Source organism: Choloepus didactylus, chromosome 9 (assembly GCF_015220235.1).
Source record: "Choloepus didactylus isolate mChoDid1 chromosome 9, mChoDid1.pri, whole genome shotgun sequence".
NCBI lineage: Eukaryota > Metazoa > Chordata > Mammalia > Pilosa > Megalonychidae > Choloepus > Choloepus didactylus.
Genome location: NC_051315.1, coordinates 102749696 through 102772968, shown reverse-complemented (window position 1 = coordinate 102772968; position 23273 = coordinate 102749696).

Sequence of the window (23273 nt, the reverse complement as noted above, 5' to 3'; positions counted from 1 at the left end):
AAATTCCTTTGAGGTGCAGAAACTTCTAATCTTGAGGAGTTCCCATTTATCTATTTTCTCTTTTGTTGCTTGTGCTTTGGGTGTAAAGTCTAGGAAGTGGCCGCCTAATACAAGGTCTTGAAGGTGTTTTCCTACATTATCTTCTAGGAGTTTTATGGTACTTTCTTTTATATTGAGATCTTTGGTCCATGTTGAGATAATTTTTGTGTAGGGGGTGAGGTAGGGGTCCTATTTCATTCTTTTGGATATGGATATCCAACTCTCCCAGCCCCATTTGTTGAAAAGACCATTATGACTCAGTTCAGTGACATTGGGGGCCTTATCAAAGATCAGTCGGCCATAGATCTGAGGGTCTATCTCCGAATTCTCAATTCGATTCCATTGATCTATATGTCTATCTTTGTGCCAGAACCATGCTGTTTTGGCAACTGTGGCTTTATAATAAGCTTCAAAGTCAGGGAGTGTAAGTCCTCCCACTTCATTTTTCTTTTTTAAAGTGTCTTTAGCAATTCGAGGCATCTTCCCTTTCCAAATAAATTTGATAACTAGCTCTTCCAAGTCTGCAAAGTAGGTTGTTGGAATTTTGATTGGGATTGCATTGAATCTGTAGATGAGTTTGGGTAGAATTGACATCTTAATGACATTTAGTCTTCCTATCCATGAACATGGAATATTTTTCCATCTTTTAAGGTCCCCTTCTATTTCTTTTAGTAGAGTTATGTAGTTTTCTTCGTATAGGTCTTTTACATCTTTGGTTAAGTTTATTCCTAGGTACTTGATTTTTTTAGTTGCTATTGAAAATGGTGTCTTTTTCTTGAGTGTCTCTTCAGTTTGTTCATTTCTAGCATATAGAAACATTACTGACTTATGTGCATTAACCTTGTATCCCGCTACTTTGCTAAATTTGTTTATTAGCTCTAGTAGCTGTATCGTCGATTTCTCAGGGTTTTCTAGATATAAGATCATATCATCTGCAAACAATGACAGTTTTACTTCTTTTCCAATTTGGATGCCTTTTATTTCTTTGTCTTGCCGGATTGCCCTGGCTAGCACTTCCAGCACAATGTTGAATAACAGTGGTGACAGCGGGCATCCTTGTCTTGTTCCTGATCTTAGAGGGAAGGCTTTCAGTCTCTCACCATTGAGTACTATGCTGGCTGTGGGTTTTTCATATATGCTCTTTATCATGTTGAGGAAGTTTCCTTCAATTCCTACCTTTTGAAGTGTTTTTATCAAAAACGGATGTTGCATTTTGTCAAATGCTTTTTCAGCATCTATTGAGATGATCAATTGATTATTCCCTTTTGACTTGTTAATGTGTTGTAGTACATTGATTGATTTTCTTATGTTGAACCATCCTTGCATGCCTGGAATAAACCCCACTTGGTCATGGTGTATGATTTTTTTAATGTGTCTTTGGATTCGATTTGCAAGTATTTTGTTGAGGATTTTTGCATCTATATTCATTAGGGAGATTGCCGGTAGTTTTCCTTTTTTGCAGCATCTTTGCCTGGTTTTGGTATTAGATTGATGTTAGCTTCATAAAATGAGTTCGGTAGTGTTCCATTTTCTTCAATGTTTTGAAAGAGTTTGAGTAAGATTGGTGTCAGTTCTTTCTGGAAAGTTTGGTAGAATTCCCCTGTGAAGCCATCTGGCCCTGGGCATTTATTTGTGGGAAGATTTTTGATGACTGATTGGATCTCTTTGCTTGTGATGGGTTGGTTGAGGTCTTCTATTTCTTCTCTGGTCAGTCTAGGTTGTTCATATGTTTCCAGGAAATTGTCCATTTCCTCTACATTATCCAGTTTGTTGCCATACAGTTGTTCATAGTATCCTCTTATAATTTTTTTAATTTCTTCAGGATCTGCAGTTATGTCACCTTTATCATTCATTATTTTGTTTATATGGGTCTTCTCTCTTTTTGATTTTGTCAGTCTAGCTAGGGGCTTGTCAATTTTGTTGATCTTCTCAAAGAACCAACTTTTGGTGATATTTATCCTCTCTATTGTTTTTTTGTTCTCTATGTCATTTATTTCTGCTTTAATCCTTGTTATTTCTTTTCTTGTACTTGGTTTAGGATTGGTTTGCTGTTCATTTTCTAGCTTCTTCAGTTGATCCATTAGTTCTTTGATTTTGGCTCTTTCTTCCTTTTTAATATATGCGTTTAGTGCTATAAATTTCCCCCTTAGCACTGCTTTTGCTGCATCCCATAGGTTTTGGTATGTTGTGTTCTCATTTTCATTCGTCTCTATATATTTAGCAATTTCTCTTGGTATTTCTTCTTTAACCCACTGATTGTTTAGGAGTGTGTTGTTTAACCTCCAGGTATTTGTGAATTTTCTAAGTCTCTGATGGTTATTGACTTCTAATTGTATTCCATTGTGGTCAGAGAATGTGCTTTGAATAATTTCAATCTTTTTAAATTTATTGAGGCTTGTTTTATGTCCCAGCATATGATCTATTCTGGAGAAAGTTCCATGAGCGCTAGAAAAGTATGTGTATCCTGGTGATTTGGGATGTAATGTCCTGTATATGTCTGTTAAATCTAATTCATTTATCAGATTGTTTAGGTTTTCAATTTCCTTATTGGTCTTCTGTCTGGTTGATCTATCTACAGGATAGAGTGATGTGTTGAAGTCTCCCACAATTATTGTGGAAACATCAATTGCTTCCTTTAGTTTTGCCAGTGTTTCTCTCATGTAGTTTGTGGCACCTTGATTGGGTGCATAGACATTTACGATTGTTATTTTTTCTTGCTGAATTGCCCCTTTTATTAGTATGTAGTGGCCTTCTTTGTCTCTCAAAACATCCCTGCATTTGAAGTCTATTTTATCTGAGATTAATATTGCTACACCTGCTTTCTTTTGGCTGTAGCTTGCATGAAATATTTTTTTCCATCCTTTCACTTTCAGTTTCTTTGTGTCCCTGTGTCTAAGATGAGTCTCTTGTATGCAACATATTGATGGTTCATTTTTTTTTGATCCATTCTGCGAATCTATATCTTTTAATTGGGGAGTTTAATCCATTTACATTCAACGTTATAACCGTGAAGGCATTTCTTGAATCAGCCATCTTATCCTTTGGTTTATGTTTGTAATATTTTTCCCCTCTGTCTATTAATATCCTTTATTGTACCCATACCGAATCTCTTTAGTACTGAACCTTTCTCCAAGTCTCTCTGTCCTTTCTTTGTTTCTCTGTCTGTAGAGCTCCCTTTAGTATCTCCAGTAGGGCAGGTCTCTTGTTAGCAAATTCTCTCAGCATTTGTTTGTCTGTGAAAAATTTAAGCTCTCCCTCAAATTTGAAGGAGAACTTTGCTGGGTAAAGTATTCTTGGCTGGAAATTTTTCTCACTCAGAATTTTAAATATATCGTGCCACTGCCTTCTCGCCTCCATGGTGGCTGCTGAGTAGTCACTACTTAGTCTTTTGCTGTTTCCTTTGTATGTGGTGAATTGCTTTTCTCTTGCTGCTTTCAGAACTTGCTCCTTCTCTTCTGTGTTTGACAGTGTGATCAGTATATGTCTCGGAGTGGGTTTATTTGGATTTATTCTATTTGGGGTTCGCTGAGCATTTATGATTTGTGTATTTATGTTGTTTAGAAGATTTGGGAAGTTTTCCCCAACAATTTCTTTGAATACTCTTCCTAGACCTTTACCCTTTTCTTCCCCTTATGGGACACCAATGAGTCTTATATTTGGACGTTTCATATTATGTATCATATCCCTGAGGTCCATTTCGATTTTTTCAATTTTTTTCCCCATTCTTTCTTTTATGCTTTCATTTTCCATTCTGTCATCTTCCAGGTCACTGATTCGTTGTTCAACTTCCTCTAGTCTTGTACTATGAGTGTCCAGAATCTTTTTAATTTGGTCAACAGTTTCTTTACTTTCCATAAGATCATCCATTTTTTTATTTAGTCTTGCATGTCTTCTTTATGCTCTTCTAAGGTCTTCTTGATTTCCTTTGTCTCCCGTACTATGGTCTCATTGTTCATCTTTAGTTCTTTGAGTAGCTGCTCTAGGTGCTGTGTCTCTCCTGATCTTTTGATTTGGGTGCTTGGGCTTGGGTTATCCATATCGTCTGGTTTTTTCATATGCTTTATAATTTTCTGTTGTTTTTGGCCTCTTGACATTTGCTGAACTTGATAGGGTTCTATTAGGATTTGTAGACCAATTGAAGTCCTTATCTCTAATTTATCAGATCTACAGCTTCGTGGAGTACACTTTCTCTAACTAACCAGCAGGTGGCGTCCACGAGCCACCTGTTCTCCACAAGCCAGTTCTCCCCTGCTTAGCCTTTTTGGTGAGTGGGGGATGAGTCTTGTGGGGTCCAATTGGTGTACCAAGCTTGCGTGTGTAGTTGGTGTTGCCTGCCCTGTATATGGGGCGTGTTTCTGGGCAGTCAGGGAGTGGGGCGTGGCTCTAACAATCAAATCTCCCTGGTGATCCTAGAGTTTTAAAGCTGCTGCAATAATCTAATCCTTCAGTTCAGTCCTGCCACAGTTTGTCTCTGCCAGTGACCCACAAGTCCTTGGTATTGGCGTATGGCTCCTGAGACTTGCAAGTGGGCCCCTCTTCCAGGCCGTGCACCCCGGGTCCTCTGTTGAGGGATGACTGTGCTATGTCACAGGTGAGTGCCGTCCCCCCAGGGCAGTTCTGGGCTGCTGGGCTGTGTAGGGAGGCTCCCAGTCTGCTCAAATGATGGCTGAATGGGGCTTTGTTAATTCACACTGCTCTACCTTCCCAACTCTGGGACAATCAGCTGAGGTTGCAGGGAAGGCTAATGTCCACGCCCAGTTTTGTGGTGTGTGCCTGTTATTTGAAGCACTTCCATTACACTGGGTTGTCTGGGGCAGTTCTGGGCTATGGGGCTGGCGATGGGCAGGAGTGTTTCCTGTCCACCAGGATGATGGCTGTGAGTGGACACCCCCCTTTTCTTGGGAAGTTGTGGTGTTTAGTGAATTTTCTCAGCCACTGGATTATTGCGTTTTGTCTCAGAGCTCTCCTAGTTCTGCTATTGACTTGACCTGCCCAAATTGCAAGTCTTTGAAGCTTTCTGTATTGGGCTTCTTGGAGTAATTGTTTTAGAAAAAGAAAAAAGGATCAAAAAAAAAAAAATAAAAAGGGCCCTCCTCAGAGATCTAATGGGTTATTGAAATGCTAAGAGACAAAGCAACCAGGGCCATTAAGAAAAGGTCCACAGGGCAGAGAGATCAGCTTTTCTTCGGGATTTGCATATGCGCCTCAGGGCCTGAGCTCGGGCCTGAGCTCTGCCCTTCCCCTTTCTATGTTCACCAGAACTCCAAAAATCCTCCGCTTTTATTTTGGAGTTTTTCGTTTTGTTTTTTTTTCTATGCCTGTCTCCTCTCTGCTGGGCTGGCTGCTCTCAGATTCTCTGGTGTCTGGTCTCCGTCTATCTATGGTTGGAGTTTGGATCAGCAGAATGAGTTTCCGATAAGGGCTGCCACTGCGGTTCTCCCTTCTCCTTCCCGGAGCTGACAGCCCCTCCTCCCACAGGACTGAGCCTGGCAGGGAGGGGCGCGGGTCCCCTGGCCGCAAAAACTTACAGATTTCACTGATCTGAGCAGTTCCACGTTTTCATGAGTGTTGTATGAAGTATGCCCAAAGTCAGATTGCTCTGTGGTGTCCAGTCCACGCAGTTCCTGGCTTTCTACCTACTTTCCTGGAGGAGTAACTAAAACATACAGCTCACCAGTCTGCCATCTTGCCCCGCCCCCGCGTTAATTTTTATATATGGTGTAAGAGTCCTCTTTCATTCTTTTGCATATAGATATCCAGTTCTTACAGCATCATTTGTTGAAGAGTCAATTTTGTCCCAGTTGAGTGGACTTGTCAGCCTTGTCAAAAATCAATTGGCAATAGATATGGGGGTATATTTCTGAACTCTCAATTTGAGTCCATTGGTGAATCTATCTATCTTTGTGCCAGTACCATGCTATTTTGACCACTATAGCATTGTAGTATGCCTTAAAGTCAGGATGTGAGTCCTCGTACTTTGTTCTTCTTTTTAAGATGTTTTTGGCTATTTGGGGCCTCTTACCTTTCCAAATAAATATGATAATTGGTTTTTTCATTTCAGCAAAGTAGTCTGTTGGAATTTTGACTGGGACTGCATTCAATCTGTGAAACAATTTGTAGAACTGACATCTTAACATTATTTATTCTTCCAATCCATGAACATGGAATATGCTTCCATTTATTTAGATCTTCCTTGATTTCTTTTAGCAATGTTTCCTAGTTTTCTGGGTACAAGTCCTTTGCATCTTTGCTTAAATGTATTCTTAGATAATTGATTCTTTTATTTGTTATTGTAAATGGAATATTTTTTCTTGATTTCCTCTTAAGATTGTTTGTTACTAGTGTATAGAAGCACTACAGATTTTTGCAAGTTGATCTTGCATCCTTACAATTTGCTGAATTCATTTATTAGCTCCAGTAGTTTTATTGTAGATATTTTGGGACTTTCTATATATAGGATCATGTCATCTGCAAATAGTGAAAGTTTTACATCTTCTTTTCTGATATAGATGTCTTTTATTTCTTTTTCTTGCCTAATTCCTCTGGCTAGAACTTTTATCACAATGTTGAATAACAGTGGTGAAAGTGGGCATTCTTGTATTGTTCCAGATCTTAGGGTAAAAGATTACAGTCTTTCACCATTGAGTATGATGTTAGCTATGGGATTTTCATATATGCCCTTTATGATGCTGACACAAGTTTCTTTCTATTCCTACCTTTCAAGAAAGGATGCTGAATTTTGTCAGATGACTTTTCTTCATCAATCAAGATGATCATATGGTTTTCCTCCTTCATTTGATTAAGTGGTGTATTAAATTTATTGATTTTCTTGTGTTGAATCATCTTGCATACCTGGGATAAAACCCCATTGATTATTGTGTATAATTCTTTTAATGTGCTGTTGGATTCGATTTGAAAGTATTATGTTGAGGATTTTTGCATCTGTATTCATATGAAATATTGATCTGTAATTTTCTTTTCTTATGGTATCTTTATCTGGTTTTGGTATTCGAGTGATAGTTGGCTTTGTAGAATGAGTTAGGTAGTATTCCCTCCTCTTCAATTTTTTGAAAGAGTTTGAGCAGCATTGGTATTATTAATTATTCTTGGAATGCTTGGCAGAACTCCCCAATGAAGACATCTGGTCCTGGGCTTTTCTTTGTTTGGAGGTTTTTGATGACTGGCTCAATCTCTTTGCTTGTCATTTGACTGTTGAAGTCTTCTATGTCTTCTAGAGTCTGTGTAGGTTGCTCATGTGTTTCTAGGAATTTTTCTATTTCATTGAAATTACTTAATTTGTTAGCTAGCATACAGTTGTTAATAGTATCTTCTTATGATCCTTTTTATTTCTGTGGGATCAGTAGTAATGTCCCCCCACTCATTTCGGATTTTATTTATTTGCATTTCATTTGTCAGTCCAGCTAAAGATTTGTCAGTTTTGCTGATCTCAAGAAACCAACTTTTGGTTTTGTTAATTCTCTCTATTGATTTTTTTAAATTCTCAATTTCATTTATTTCTGCTCTAATTTTTGTTATTTCTTTCCTTCTGCTTGTTTTGGGATTAATTTTGCTTTTCTTTTTCTAGTTCTTCAAGATGTGCAGTTAGGTTTTTGATTTTGGCTCTTTTAATGTAGATGTTTAGGGCTATAAATTTTTGTTTCAGCACTGCCTTTGCTGCATCCCGTAAGTTTTGATATGTTGTTTCTTGTTTTCTCTCTCTTCAGATATTTCTGATTTCCCTTGCAGTTTTTTCTAGGACCACTGATTGTTTAGGAGTGTGTTGTTTAACTTCCATATATTTGTGAACTTTATGGTTCTTTACCTGTTATTGATCTATAGCTTCATTCCATTATGGTCAGAGAAAGTACTTAGTATAATTTCAATCTTTTAAAATTTATTGAGACTTGTTCTGTGACCCAACATGTGGTTTATTCTGGAGAGTGATCCATGGGTACTTGAGAAGAATGTATATCCTGCTGTTTTGGTGTGCAATGTTCTGTATATGTCCATTAGGTTTAGTTCATTTATCATATTATTCAAATTCTCTGTTTCTTTATTGATCCTCTCTCTAGATCTATTGATGAGAATGCTGTATTGAAGTCTCCCACTATTACTGCAGTGATGTCTATTTCTCCCTTTAGATTTGCCAGTGTTGGCCTCACCATGGTTAGGTTCACAAATATTTATGGTTGTTATTTCTTCTTGGTGGATTTTCTTTTTATTAATATACATTGTCCTTCTTCGTCTCTTACAACAGTTGTTCATTTAAAGTCTATTTTGTCCAATGTTAGTATAGTTAACCCAGGTCGTTTTTGGTTACTATTTGCATGGGATACCTTTCTTCAATCTATTTGTGTCTTTGTGTCTCAGGTGAGTTGTGGAGACACGGAAGATCCCCTGGCTTAACAAACTGGCCCCTCTTCATATTGCCGAGACTGAGAGTTCTGAAACTGAGGTCTCTAAAAAAGAAACTGCCGCTCTCCCCAATGATCCCCTCCTGCCACCCAAACCCTCTGTGCCCATAATGCCAGCTGATAAAGGTGGCGGGGAAACTACCATAGCCTCGCTCCCTCCCCTTTCTCCTTTACCTCCGCCTTCATGGCCGCCGCTGGGCCCAGCGCCGCCACCACTGCCACCCACTTCCGGAGGTGCTGCGCCTGTTTTACAAAACTGTCTGCACGAAGTGGCATTAGCTGGTGACCTTGTATGCCCCGTTATGCTTAACCAGCAAAACCAAAGAATGTTTGAGCCATTACCCTATCAAACTTATAAAGAACTCAGAAAAAGTGTCCAAGAAAATGTTGCCACAAGCCCATTTACTAAAGGGATACTGCAAGCCTTGTCTGAAGGCTATGCCTTAACCCCTTGGGATTGGAATTCCTTAGCTCATACTATTCTAGAGTCTAGTGCTTATTTGCTGTGGCGTACAGAGTTTGATGAATGTTGCATGGAACAGGCAGGTCATAATCACTTAGCAAGGGTAAATATTACCACAGACCAGCTCCAAGGGCATGGCCAATATGAAGATGTTAACCAACAGTTAAATTGGCCAAATAATGCTTATCAACAGGTGGCACTTTGTGCCATGCGAGCATGGGAGTGATTGCCAGATTCAGGGACAGATGCATAAGGCTCTTTCATTAATATCCACAAAGGCCCACAAGAGCCTTTTGTAGATTTTGTTGACTGGCTAACAAAGGCCATAGGATGGCAGGTTAGCCATTGTGGCGTGACTAATATCATTCTTTTACAATTAGCCTTTGAAAATGCTAATGCAGATTGCCAACAAGCCATACGTCCTATCCATGCTAAGGCACAGACTGTCAGTCATCTTATCAAAGCATGCCTATTGGTGAGCACTGAGACTCAGAAAGCACGGGTTTTTGCTGCTGCTATGCATGCTCCCCCTAAAACCACATCCAATGTGTGTTTTTGGTGTGGTCAGCCAGGACATTTCCAAAGACATTGCCCTCAAAAAAACATGCCTCTGACAGGGTCCCAAAATAGGGGGTCCTCTAATAATGTCTCTAGACCCCCCCCAAGCCCTGTCCCCGCTGTAAAAAAGGGTTTCATTGGGCTAATCAATGTAATTCTAAATGGGATCCTGATGGAGCCCTGTTAGACTCAGGAAACTCCCAAGGGGGCCAGCTGCAGGGCCCCTTCAACACTGGAGCTTCAATGACAAACCGCCACAAACAGAGACAAACAGTATATCAAGTTACCAACCCGAACAACCCAGAGTTGACGCCCTTGCAGTTGACACCTCTGGCAGCACAGGATTGGGCCTACCTCGTCTCCATGAATTACTCATAAAGGAGTCAAATGGCATTAGAAAAGTTTGTACCAATGTTTATGGGCCACTCCCTCATAGTTTAATTGGATTGGTCTTAGGAAAATCAAGTCTAACTTCTAAAGGTCTTTTTGTTCATGAGGGTGTTATTGATGCCGATTATTGTGGTGAAATTCAAGTTCTCCTTTCTTGCACGGGTATCCATCTTTTACCTGCTCAATCTGCTATTGCACAATTGCTCTTATTGCCTTTTTGGGTCCTGCAGGCTAAAAATGCCACGTGCGGTGCTAAAGGGTTTGGTAGCACTGAACCTAAACTGTGTTGGGTTGAGAAAATTCAGCGCAGCCATCCTACATTAACTATTTACATACAGGGATGAGCCTTTCAGGGTTTAATCAACACTGGTGCTGATATTTCAATCATTAGCTTACAATCCTGGCCACCTACCTGGCCAAAAGTCTTACAAGATACCCTGGTTACGGGAATTGGGGAAATAAATTCCAGTGCCCAAATCACAGTTTCCCTTGAATGTCATGATGCAGAAGGCCATTTTGCTACAATTCAGTTTCTAATCTTACCAATCCCCATTAATTTGTGGGGACGTGACTTATTATCTCAATGGAATATGACAATTCAGACAAATTTATCCTAAGGGCCACTGCTCCAAAACTTATCGTTGAACCTTTGCTTTAACTTGGCTCCAAGACAAACCCGTATGGGTGGAGCAGTGGCCCCTTACCTCAGAGAAATTATATCAAGCTCATCAATTAGTTCATGAGCAATTATATCCTGGGCACATTGAGCCATCTACCAGCCCATGGAATTCTCCTATTTTTGTCATAAAAAGGAAATCTGGGAAGTGGCACCTCTTGCATGATTTGCGAACGATTAACGCTTGTCTTGAACCCATGGGGCCCCTTCAACCGGGAATCCCTTTGCCCGCTTGCATTCCGCAGCAGTGGCCAATAATTGTAATAGATTGAAAAGACTGTTTCTATTCTATTCCCTTACATCCTAAAGACAGAATGTGTTTTGCATTTACCTTACCTGCCATTAACAACGAGGCCCCCACCCAGCAGTTTCATTGGAAAGTTTTGCCACAGGGCATGCTAAATAGCCCTACAATGTGTCAGTCTTAGGTTAGTCAAGCTTTATGTCCAGCTCATGACAAATTTCCGGAAAGTAAACTCATCCACTATATGAATGACATTTTGCTTAGTGCGCCAACCAATAATCTCTTAGCTCATTTATTATCATTTACAAAAGACCTTCTCACAGCAGTGGGCTTGTTTATTGCCCCTGAGAAAATTCAACAAACAGAACCTTGGAAGTATCTTGGCCACTTAGCGTCCGGCGCTAACATAGTGCCCCAGCATATCTGCCTTAAAATCTCTGATCGGCCTACTCTCAATGAATTGCAAAAACTCTTAGGTAATATTAACTGGCTCTGTCCCTCACTTGGTATCCAAATTTATCAATTACAGCATCTCTTCTCTTTGTTAAAGGGAGATTCCAACCTCCACAGCCTCTGCACCCTTACTGCTGACTGCCGATGAGAATTGCTTCTTGTTGAACAAGCCATTCAACGGTGCTCTCTTAACCGCATTAATCCACAACTTCCTGTAACATATTTTATTTTACAGACAGATCACTCTCCCACTGGATTAATTAGACAACTTTCACCTGCACTCCGCATTCTTCAATGGCTTTTCCTTGGGCATTCCCCAACAAAATCTCTTTCCCCATATATTGACTTACTTATTCAGCTTATCATCAGAGGTCACAGACATGTTATTCATCTTACTGGTAACGAACCTAATTGTATTTATTTGCCTATTACCAAAGATCAGTTTACTCATGTGCTTTCTTTTTCTGCCTCCTTACAAGCAGCTATTTATGATTATCCTGGACAGTTTAATTTTCAGTTTTCTGCAGATCCTTTATTAACCTTTTTTCGCCTTACGCCTTTTGTCTTTCCTTGCATTACTTCTACTTGTCCCATTCCTCATGCTATCACAGTTTTCACTGATGAATCAGGAAAAACCAGCAAAGCAGCCATCTGGACCTCCACTCTTTCTTGCATAGAACATAACTATCCTACTACCCAACAAGCTGAACTTGGTGCTCTTGTTTTAGCATTTTAAACTTTTCCAAACGACCCAATCAATATCGTTTCTGATTCTGCCTATGCAGTCTATTCTGTACAACACATAGAAACTACTCTGTCAGCTTTAGCTGCTCAGTGCCTATTCTTCTTCTATTCCTTCAATTACAAACGCTGATCCGAGCCCGCCATCACCCCTTCTTTATCATGCATATTCGCTCTCACACTTCTCTACCAGGATCTTTTTTTTTTTTTCCTTTTTTTTTTTATCATTTTATTGAGATATATTCACATACCACGCAGTCATACAAAACAAATCGTACTTTTGATTGTTTACAGTACCATTACATAGTTGTACATTCATCACCTAAATCAATCCCTGACACCTTCATTAGCACACACACAAAAATAACAAGAATAATAATTAGAGTGAAAAAGAGCAATTGAAGTAAAAAAGAACACTGGGTACCTTTGTCTGTTTGTTTCCTTCCCCTATTTTTCTACTCATCGATCCATAAACTAGACAAAGTGGAGTGTGGTCCTTATGGCTTTCCCAATCCCATTGTCACCCCTCATAAGCTACATTTTTATACATCTGTCTTCAAGATTCATGGGTTCTGGGTTGTAGTTTGATAGTTTCAGGTATCCACCACCAGCTACCCCAATTCTTTAGAACCTAAAAAGGGTTGTCTAAAGTGTGCGTAAGAGTGCCCACCAGGGTGACCTCTCGGCTCGTTTTGGAATCTCTCTGCCACTGAAGCTTATTTCATTTCCTTTCACATCCCCCTTTTGGACAAGAAGATGTTCTCCGTCCCACGATGCCGGGTCTACATTCCTCCCCGGGAGTCATATTCCATGTTGCCAGGGAGATTCACTCCCCTGGGTGTCTGATCCCACGTAGGGGGGAGGGCAGTGATTTTACCTTTCAAGTTGGCTTAGCCAGAGAGAGAGGGCCACATCTGAGCAACAAAGAGGCATTCAGGAGGAGACTCTTAGGCACAAATATAGGGAGGCCTAGCCTCTCCTTTGCAGCAACCGTCTTCCCAAGGGTAAAACTTATGGTAGAGGGCTCAACCCATCAAACCACTAGTCCCCTATGTCTGTGGTCATGTTAGCAATCATCGAGGTGGGGTAGGCCAATACCCCTGCATTCTCCACAGGCTCCTCAAGGGGGCACTACATCATTTTTTTTTCCTTGTTTTTCTTTCTTTCTTTTTTTTTTTTTTAACTTTCCCTTCTTTTTTCAATCAACTGTATGAAAAAAAAAGTTAAAAAGAAAACAAACATACAATAAAAGAACATTTCAAAGAGACCATAACAAGGGAGTAAGAAAAAGACAACTAAGCTAAGATAACGGCTTAACTTCCAACATGTTCCTACTTTACACCAAGAAAGTTACATAATATAGCAACCTTTCTCTGAACTTGTTCCTACTATATCCATCAGAAATTAACAGACCATAGTCATTTCTGGGCATCTCCAGAACGTTAAAAAGCTTATCTGTTCTTGGGTTATTGTTCCCCCTTCCTTAATTACTCTCTACTGCTAGTTCCCCTACATTCTACATTATAAACCATTTGTTTTACATTTTTGAAAGTTCACATTAGTGGTAGCATATAATATTTCTCTTTTTGTGCCTGGCTTATTTCACTCAGCATTATGTCTTCAAGGTTCATCCATGTTGTCATCTGTTTCACGAGATCGTTCCTTCTTACTGCCGTGTAGTATTCCATCGTGTGTATATACCACATTTTATTTATCCACTCATCTGTTGAAGGACATTTGGGTTGTTTCCATCTCTTGGCAATTGTGAATAATGCTGCTATGAACATTGGTGTGCAGATATCTGTTCGTGTCACTGCTTTCCGATCTTCTGGGTATATACCGAGAACTGCAATCGCCGGATCGAATGGTAGCTCTATATCTAGTTTTCTAAGGAACTGCCAGACTGACTTCCAGAGTGGCTGAACCATTATACAGTCCCACCAACAGTGAATAAGAGTTCCAATTTCTCCACATCCCCTCCAGCATTTGTAGTTTCCTGTTTGTTTAATGGCAGCCATTCTAACCGGTGTTAGATGGTATCTCATTGTGGTTTTAATTTGCATCTCTCTAATAGCTAGTAAAGCTGAACATTTTTTCATGTGATTCTTGGCCATTTGTATTTCCTCTTCAGAGAACTGTCTTTTCATATCTTTTGCCCATTTTATAATTGGGCTGTCTGTACTATTGTCATTGAGTTGTAGGATTTCTTTGTATATGCAAGATATCAGTCTTTTGTCAGATACATGGTTTCCAAAAATTTTTTCCCATTGAGTTGGCTGCCTCTTTACCTTTTTGAGAAATTCCTTTGAGGTGCAGAAACTTCTAAGCTTGAGGAGTTCCCATTTATCTATTTTCTCTTTTGTTGCTTGTGCTTTGGGTGTAAAGTCTAGGAAGTGGCCTCCTAATACAAGGTCTTGAAGACGTTTTCCTACATTATCTTCTAGGAGTTTTATGGTACTTTCTTTTATATTGAGATCTTTGGTCCATTTTGAGTTAATTTTTGTGTAGGGGGTGAGGTAGGGGTCCTCTTTCATTCTTTTGGATATGGATATCCAACTCTCCCAGCCCCATTTGTTGAAAAGACCATTATGGCTCAGTTCGGTGACTTTGGGGGCCTTATCAAAGATCAGTCGGCCATAGATCTGAGGGTCTATCTCTGAATTCTCAATTCGATTCCATTGATCTATATGTCTATCTTTGTGCCAGTACCATGCTGTTTTGGCAGCTGTGGCTTTATAATAAGCTTCAAAGTCAGGGAGTGTAAGTCCTCCCACTTCGTTTTTCTTTTTTAGAGTGTCTTTAGCAATTCGAGGCATCTTCCCTTTCCAAATAAATTTGATAACTAGCTTTTCCAAGTCTGCAAAGTAGGTTGTTGGAATTTTGATTGGGATTGCATTGAATCTGTAGATGAGTTTGGGTAGAATTGACATCTTAATGACATTTAGCCTTCCTATCCATGAACATGGAATATTTTTCCATCTTTTAAGGTCCCCTTCTATTTCTTTTAGTAGAGTTATGTAGTTTTCTTTGTATAGGTCTTTTACATCTTTGGTTAAGTTTATTCCTAGGTACTTGATTTTTTTAGTTGCTATTGAAAATGGTGTCTTTTTCTTGAGTGTCTTTTCAGTTTGTTCATTTCTAGCATATAGAAACATTACTGACTTATGTGCATTAACCTTGTATCCCGCTACTTTGCTAAATTTGTTTATTAGCTCTAGTAGCTGTATCGTCGATTTCTCAGGGTTTTCTAGATATAAGATCATATCATCTGCAAACAATGACAGTTTTACTTCTTCTTTTCCAATTTGGATGCCTTTTATTTCTTTGTCTTGCCGGATTGCCCTGGCTAGCACTTCCAGCACAATGTTGAATAACAGTGGTGACAGCGGGCATCCTTGTCTTGTTCCTGATCTTAGAGGGAAGGCTTTCAGTCTCTCACCATTGAGTACTATGCTGGCTGTGGGTTTTTTCATATATGCTCTTTATCATGTTGAGGAAGTTTCCTTCAATTCCTACCTTTTGAAGTGTTTTTATCAAAAACGGATGTTGCATTTTGTCAAATGCTTTTTCAGCATCTATTGAGATGATCAATTGATTTTTCCCTTTAGAGTTTTTAATGTGTTGTAATACATTGATTGTTTTTCTTATGTTGAACCATCCTTGCATGCCTGGAATGAACCCCACTTGGTCATGGTGTATGATTTTTTTAATGTGTCTTTGGATTCGAATTGCAAGTATTTTGTTGAGGATTTTTGCATCTATATTCATTAGGGAGATTAGCCGGTAGTTTTCCTTTTTTGTAGCATCTTTGCCTGGTTTTGGTATTAGATTGATGTTAGCTTCATAAAATGAGTTAGGTAGTGTTCCATTTTCTTCAATGTTTTGAAAGAGTTTGAGTAAGATTGGTGTCAGTTCTTTCTGGAAAGTTTGGTAGAATTCCCCTGTGAAGCCATCTGGCCCTGGGCATTTATTTGTGGGAAGATTTTTGATGACTGATTGGATCTCTTTGCTTGTGATGGGTTGGTTGAGGTCTTCTATTTCTTCTCTGGTCAGTCTAGGTTGTTCATATGTTTCCAGGAAATTGTCCATTTCTTCTACATTGTCCAGTTTGTTGCCATACAGTTGTTCATAATATCCTCTTATAATTTTTTTAATTTCTTCAGGATCTGCAGTTATGTCACCTTTTCATTCATTATTTTGTTTATATGGGTCTTCTCTCTTTTTGATTTTGTCAGTCTAGCTAGGGGCTTGTCAATCTTGTTGATCTTCTCAAAGAACCAACTTTTGGTGATGTTTATCCTCTCTATTTTTTTTTTGTTCTCTATGTCATTTATTTCTGCTTTAATCCTTGTTATTTCTTTTCTTCTACTTCGTTTAGGATTGGTTTGCTGTTCATTTTCTAGCTTCTTCAGTTGATCCATTAGTTCTTTGATTTTGGCTCTTTCTTCCTTTTTAATATATGCGTTTAGTGCTATAAATTTCCCCCTTAGCACTGCTTTTGCTGCATCCCATAGGTTTTGGTATGTTGTGTTCTCATTTTCGTTCGTCTCTATATATTTAGCAATTTCTCTTGCTATTTCTTCTTTAACCCACTGATTGTTTAGGAGTGTGTTGTTTAACCTCCAGGTATTTGTGAATTTTCTAAGTCTCTGATGGTTATTGACTTCTAATTGTATTCCATTGTGGTCAGAGAATGTGCTTTGAATAATTTCAATCTTTTTAAATTTATTGAGGCTTGTTTTATGTCCCAGCATATGATCTATTCTGGAGAAAGTTCCGTGAGCACTAGAAAAGTATGTGTATCCTGGTGATTTGGGATGTAATGTCCTGTAGATGTCTGTTAAATCTAATTCATTTATCAGATTGTTTAGGTTTTCAATTTCCTTATTGGTCTTCTGTCTGGTTGATCTATCTATAGGAGAGAGTGATGTGTTGAAGTCTCCCACAATTATTGTGGAAACATCAATTGCTTCCTTTAGTTTTGCCAGTGTTTCTCTCATGTATTTTGTGGCACCTTGATTGGGTGCATAGACATTTACAATTGTTATTTTTTCTTGCTGAATTGCCCCTTTTATTAGTATGTAGTGGCCTTCTTTGTCTCTCAAAACATCCCTGCATTTGAAGTCTATTTTATCTGAGATTAATATTGCTACACCTGCTTTCTTTTGGCTGTAGCTTGCATGAAATATTTTTTTCCATCCTTTCACTTTCAGTTTCTTTGTGTCCCTATGTCTAAGATGAGTCTCTTGTATGCAACATATTGATGGTTCATTTTTTTTGATCCATTCTGCGAATCTATATCTTTTAGTTGGGGAGTTTAATCCATTTACATTCAACGTTATAACCGTGAAGGCATTTCTTGAATCAGCCATCTTATCCTTTGGTTTATGTTTGCCATATTTTTCCCCTCTCTCTATTAATATCCTTTATTGTACCCATACCGAATCTCTTTAGTACTGAACCTTTCTCCAAGTCTCTCTGTCCTGTCTTTGTTTCTCTGTCTGTAGGGCTCCCTTTAGTATCTCCAGTAGGGCAGGTCTCTTGTTAGCAAATTCTCTCAGCATTTGTTTGTCTGTGAAAAATTTAAGCTCTCCCTCAAATTTGAAGGAGAGCTTTGCTGGATAAAGTATTCTTGGCTGGAAATTTTTCTCACTCAGAATTTTAAATATATCGTGCCACTGCCTTCTCGCCTCCATGGTGGCTGCTGAGTTGTCACTACTTAGTCTTATGCTGTTTCCTTTGTATGTGGTGAATTGCTTTTCTCTTGCTGCTTTCAGAACTTGCTCCTTCTCTTCTGTGTTTGACAGTGTGATCAGTATATGTCTTGGAGTGGGTTTATTTGGATTTATTCTATTTGGAGTTCGCTGAGCATTTATGATTTGTGTATTTATGTTGTTTAGAAGATTTGGGAAGTTTTCCCCAACAATTTCTTTGAATACTCTTCCTAGACCTTTACCCTTTTCTTCCCCTTATGGGACACCAATGAGTCTTATATTTGGACGTTTCATATTATCTATCATATCCCTGAGGTCCATTTCGATTTTTTCAATTTTTTTCCCCATTCTTTCTTTTATGCTTTCATTTTCCAATCTGTTATCTTCCAGGTCACTGATTCGTTGTTCAACTTCCTCTAGTCTTGTACTATGAGTGTCCAGAATCTTTTTAATTTGGTCAACAGTTTCTTTAATTTCCATAAGATCATCCATTTTTTTATTTAGTCTTGCAGTGTCTTCTTTATGCTCTTCTAGAGTCTTCTTGATTTCCTTCATATCCCGTACTATGGTCTCATTGTTCATCTTTAGTTCTTTGAGTAGCTGCTCTAGGTGCTGTGTCTCTTCTGGTATTTTGATTTGGGTGCTTGGGCTTGGGTTATCCATATCGTCTGGTTTTTTCATATGCTTTATAATTTTCTGTTGTTTTTGGCCTCGTGGCATTTGCTGAACTTTATAGGGTTCTTTTAGGGTTTGTAGACCTATTGAAGTCCTTATCTCTAATTTATCAGATCTACAGCTTCGTGGAGTACACTTTCTCTAACTAACCAGCAGGTGTCGTCCACGAGCCACCTGTTCTCCACAAGCCAGTTCTCCCCTGCTTAGCCTTTTTGGTGAGTGGGGGAGTGAGTCTTGTGGGGCCCAATTGGTGTACCAAGCTTGCGTGTGTAGTTGGTGTTGCCTGCCCTGTATGTGGGGCGTGTTTCTGGGAAGTCGGGGAGGGGGGGTGGCCCTAACAATCAAATCTCCCTGGTGATCCTAGAGTTTTAAAGCTGGTGCAATAGTCTAATCCTTCAGTTCAGTCCTGCCACAGTTTGTCTCTGCCACTGACCCACAAGTCCTTGGTATTGGCGTATGGCTCCTGAGACTTGCAAGTGGGCCCCTCTTCCAGGCTGTGCACCCCGGGTCCTCTGTTGAGGGATGACTGTGCTATGTCACAGGTGAGTGCCGTCCCCTCAGGGCAGTTCTGGGCTGCTGGGCTGTGTAGGGAGGCTCCCAGTCTGCTGAAATGATGGCTGAATGGGGCTTTGTTAATTCACACTGCTCCACCTTCCCAACTCTGGGACAATCAGCTGAGGTTGCAGGGAAGGCTAATGTCCACGCCCAGTTTTGTGGTGTGTGCCTGTTATTTGAAGCCCTTCCGTCACACTGGGTTGTCTGGGGCAGCTCTGGGTTATGGGGCTGGCGATGGGCAGGAGTGTTTCCTGTCCACCAGGATGGTGGCTGTGAGCAGACACCCCCCTTTTCTTGGGAAGTTGTGGTGTTTAGTGAATTTTCTCAGCCACTGAATTATTGTCTTTTGTCTCAGAGCTGTCTTAGTTCTGCTCTTGACTTGACGTGCCCAAATTGAAAGTCTTTGAAGCTTTCTGTATTGGGCTTCTTAGAGTAATTGTTTCAGAAAAAGAAAAAAGGATTAAAAAAAAAAAAAAAAAGGGCCCTCCTCAGAGATCTAATGGGTTATTGAAATGCTAAGAGACAAAGCAACCAGGGCCATTAAGGAAAGGTCCACAGGGCAGAGAGATCGGCTTTTCTTCGGGATTTGCATATGTGCCTTACGGTCTGAGCTCCGCCCTTCCCCTTTCTGTGTTCACCAGAACTCTAAAAATCCTCCGCTTTTATTTTGGAGTTTTTCGTGTTGTTTTTTTTTTTCTATGCCTGTCTCCTCTCTGCTGGGCTGGCTGCTCACAGATTCTCTGGTTTCTGGTCTCTGTCTATCTATGGTTGGAATCTGGATCAGTAGAATGAGTTTCTGATAAGAGCAGCCACTGCAGTTCTCCCTTCTCCTTTCCAGAGCTGACAGCCCCTCCTCCCACGGGACTGAGCCTGGCAGGGAAGGGCGCGGGTCCCCTGGCCGCAAAAACTTACAGATTTCGCTGATCTCAGCAGTTCGACATTTTCATGAGTGTTGTATGAAGTATGCCCAAAGTCAGATTGCTCTGTGGTGTCCAGTCCACTCAGCTCCTGGCTTTCTACCTACTTTCCTGTAGGAGTAACTAAAACATACAGCTCACCAGTCTTCCATCTTGCCCCGCCTCCTCTACCAGGATCTTTAACATATGGTAATCAACAAGCTGATCTCCTTGTATCATCACTCCTGCACCCCGCTGTTGAGTCTTACCAATTCTTTCATCAGAACTGGCACAGTTTACAAAAACAGTTTGATTTAACAGCTCAACAAGCCAAAGATATCCATAATTGCCCTTCCTGCCAACTACATAATTTAGCTCCACCTATCTATGGCACTAATCCCCACGACCTTCAGCCCAATGCCATTTGGCAGACGGATGTCACCCACTTCGCCCCTTTGGTTGTCTCCATTTTCTTCATGTTGTTATTGACAGATACTCTCGATTTCTCTTCAAACTCTCTCTCTCAGGTGAAACTACAACTCATGGTTGTTGCTTTCTATTAAAGGCTTTTGCTGTCCTTGGATGCCCACATCAACTTAAAACTGACAATGGCCCTGCTTACACTTCCTCTCGCTTTCATACTTTTTGTTCTCAATGGTCTATACCACATATAACTGGTATTCCCTTTAATCCCACAGGACAAGCTGTCATTGAATGTGCTCATCACACTCTAAAAACATGTCTTTTAAAACAAAAAGGGGGGAATATGGATCCCTCTGCAAGAACAGCTAAAGCCCTATTTGTTCTTAATTTTTTAAATCTCTCAGATGATGGACTGACAGCAGCACAGCGCCATTTCCATGTGCCGTGTGAAACAAAAAATACAGAAATGGCGAAACCTCCTGTGCTTTGGAAAAATAGACAAACTGGACACCGGGAAGGACCAGTGCCCTTATTAACCTGGGGGTGGGGATATGCTTGTGTCTCCACCTCAGCATGTCCCCAGTGGATTCCAGTGAGACACATCAAACCGTGGCATGGCATGGATGAAGCCAAATCTGATTCCCGAACTCCGCAACCCGAAGATGGAGGAGACAGCGCCGCCAATGATGAAACTGTTGAAAACTCAGCAAGCTCCATTGATGACGTGGGGAGCCCTGAAGAAAACTACTCAAAAGGCTGAAGTAGTACTTCAAAAAAAAAACAGCACTCCTGTAACTCCAGAAACATTGTTCCTGGCAATGGTGTCTACTATCCATTGCCAGAGTATGGTAACATTTATCTTTACAATCTTATTACTCTCTCCACTTCAATGTGTTTCAGCCCACCTGTATTGGGCACACATTTTAGATCCTCCTTTATTCCACCCCGTTACATGGGTGGATTCCCCCTTCCCTGTTTCTAACAATGTAACCACTTGGCTGGGTGGAATAAATGTATCACCTAGTGGCCCTTTACTTAATGGCAGCCACTGGATTTTAGCAAATAGTAATATATTCTTTGCTTCCTCTGTGCTGCCCCTCTGTGTATCTCATAATGTAAAATACTGCATTAAACCCTGCAATTGCCTTTGGCTACATAATAACTCTCATGCACTCACCTTTATAGCAGTAGGGGGCATTGACTACGGACATGCAAACTCTCGAAGTAAAACTTCTGTGCCAGCCCCTAACCCTCCTTGCCCAACCAGACATGATAAAGATATACCTACAGTCCGGTAATCATATGCAGTTAGTTCATTGGAATGATAATCATACATGCCTTGAAGTCAAGTCCTCTGAACCTATTGTTTGGACCAATGACTCACCAAGCTTTCTTGCTCCCCAGCTTAACTCCTGGACACCTCAGCATACACTCTGGCAGCTTGGGCATGTTTTTCATAGACTATTTAGCATGGTATGTATAACTCTACAAAATCATTTGCAATAGCTAGACCCAATCTCCTGGGGTCACATGTTTTCTCTACCCTAACTAAATGGCTCTTACCTATTGCTGTGTTTTGTGTTTTGCTTTTAGAACTCCAGTGCAGATGGGCCAGCCTAAGAAAACCTGGTACACGTTCCCAAAACCCCCATGATATCCCTATGAATAAGCTTTATGTCACTACACCAAATTGTAATCATAATAAAAAGGGGGAAGATGTGGAGACACGGAAGGTCCCCTGGCTTAACAAACTATAGAGTAGGGCCTTCCCAAGCTCCAGATGTCTGAAGGTGGACACTGGGCTAGGAAAAGGCCAAAAGCTTTGCATGTTTGAAGGCGGACTGCAATTTATATAAGGGAATAGTCTCCGAGCTCCTGCTGGGCTCCTTCCCTGCTCCTGTCTCCGGCCCCTGCTGTTTCCCATCTAGCCCCCAAAGAAATTGTCCCTTAAGACTAAAGATATGTAAATACATCTTATGGCTTTAGAAAAAATGTACCCTCCCCGAAATACCTGAAAACAGTCACGTAGGAAACCACCTTGTATGCTATAAAAATCTGTAGAAATGAGTAGAATAAAATTTTCTTTTGCATGAACACTGAGGATTGAGTGTGCTCCCCTTCTTTCACAGTGAGTCTCTTGTAAAAAGTACATAGTTGGATCATGTTTTTTTTTTTAACCATTCTGCCAACCTGTGTCTTTTGATTGTGGAGTTTAATCCATTAACATTCAATGTAATTACTGTAAAGCAGCACTTACTTTGGCTATTTTATCCTTTGGTTTCTATGTGTCATATCTTTTTTTGTCTCTCTTTTTTACCCTTTTACTCTTCTGATTTGCTAGAGCTGCATTATGCAAAATACCAGAAATGGATTGGATTTTATAAAGAGGATTTATTAGGTTACAAATTTACAGTCCTAAGGCCATAAAAGTGTCCAAACTAAGACATCAAGAAGAAGATACCTTCACCAAAGAACAGCTGATGGTGTCTGGAACACCTCTGTCAGCTGGGAAGTCATGTGGCTAGTGTCTGCTGATTCTTTGCTACCGAGTTGTGTTTCAAAATGGCTTTCTCCAAAATGTCTCTGGGCATCTGTCTTGGTTCTTCTCTCTCAGCTTCTGTGCATCCTTGCTTCTTTCTCCCAGGACATTTCTCTCTAAGTGTCTGGGGTCATCAGTTAGCTTCTCTGGGACAAACTCTGGGCTTCATCTCTTAGCTTAGCATTTCCAAACGTCCTGTGCACACCTCCAACCATCTCTAAGTGTCAGAAAGCATCTGGGTCTGTGTTGGCCCTTAGCTTCTCTCTTAAATACTCCAGTGAACTAATCAGGACCCACCCTGAATGGGCAGGGACCAGACCTCCATGGAAATAATTCAATCAGAGGTCCAACCCTAATCAACAGACTAATCAGTTTGCCCCCACAAGACTGCATTAAAGAATATGGATTTTCTGGGGGACATAATATATCCAAACCAGCACAGTTACTGCTGCTGATAATCTTTATTCACTCTCTCCTGTCTTATCCTTTCAGC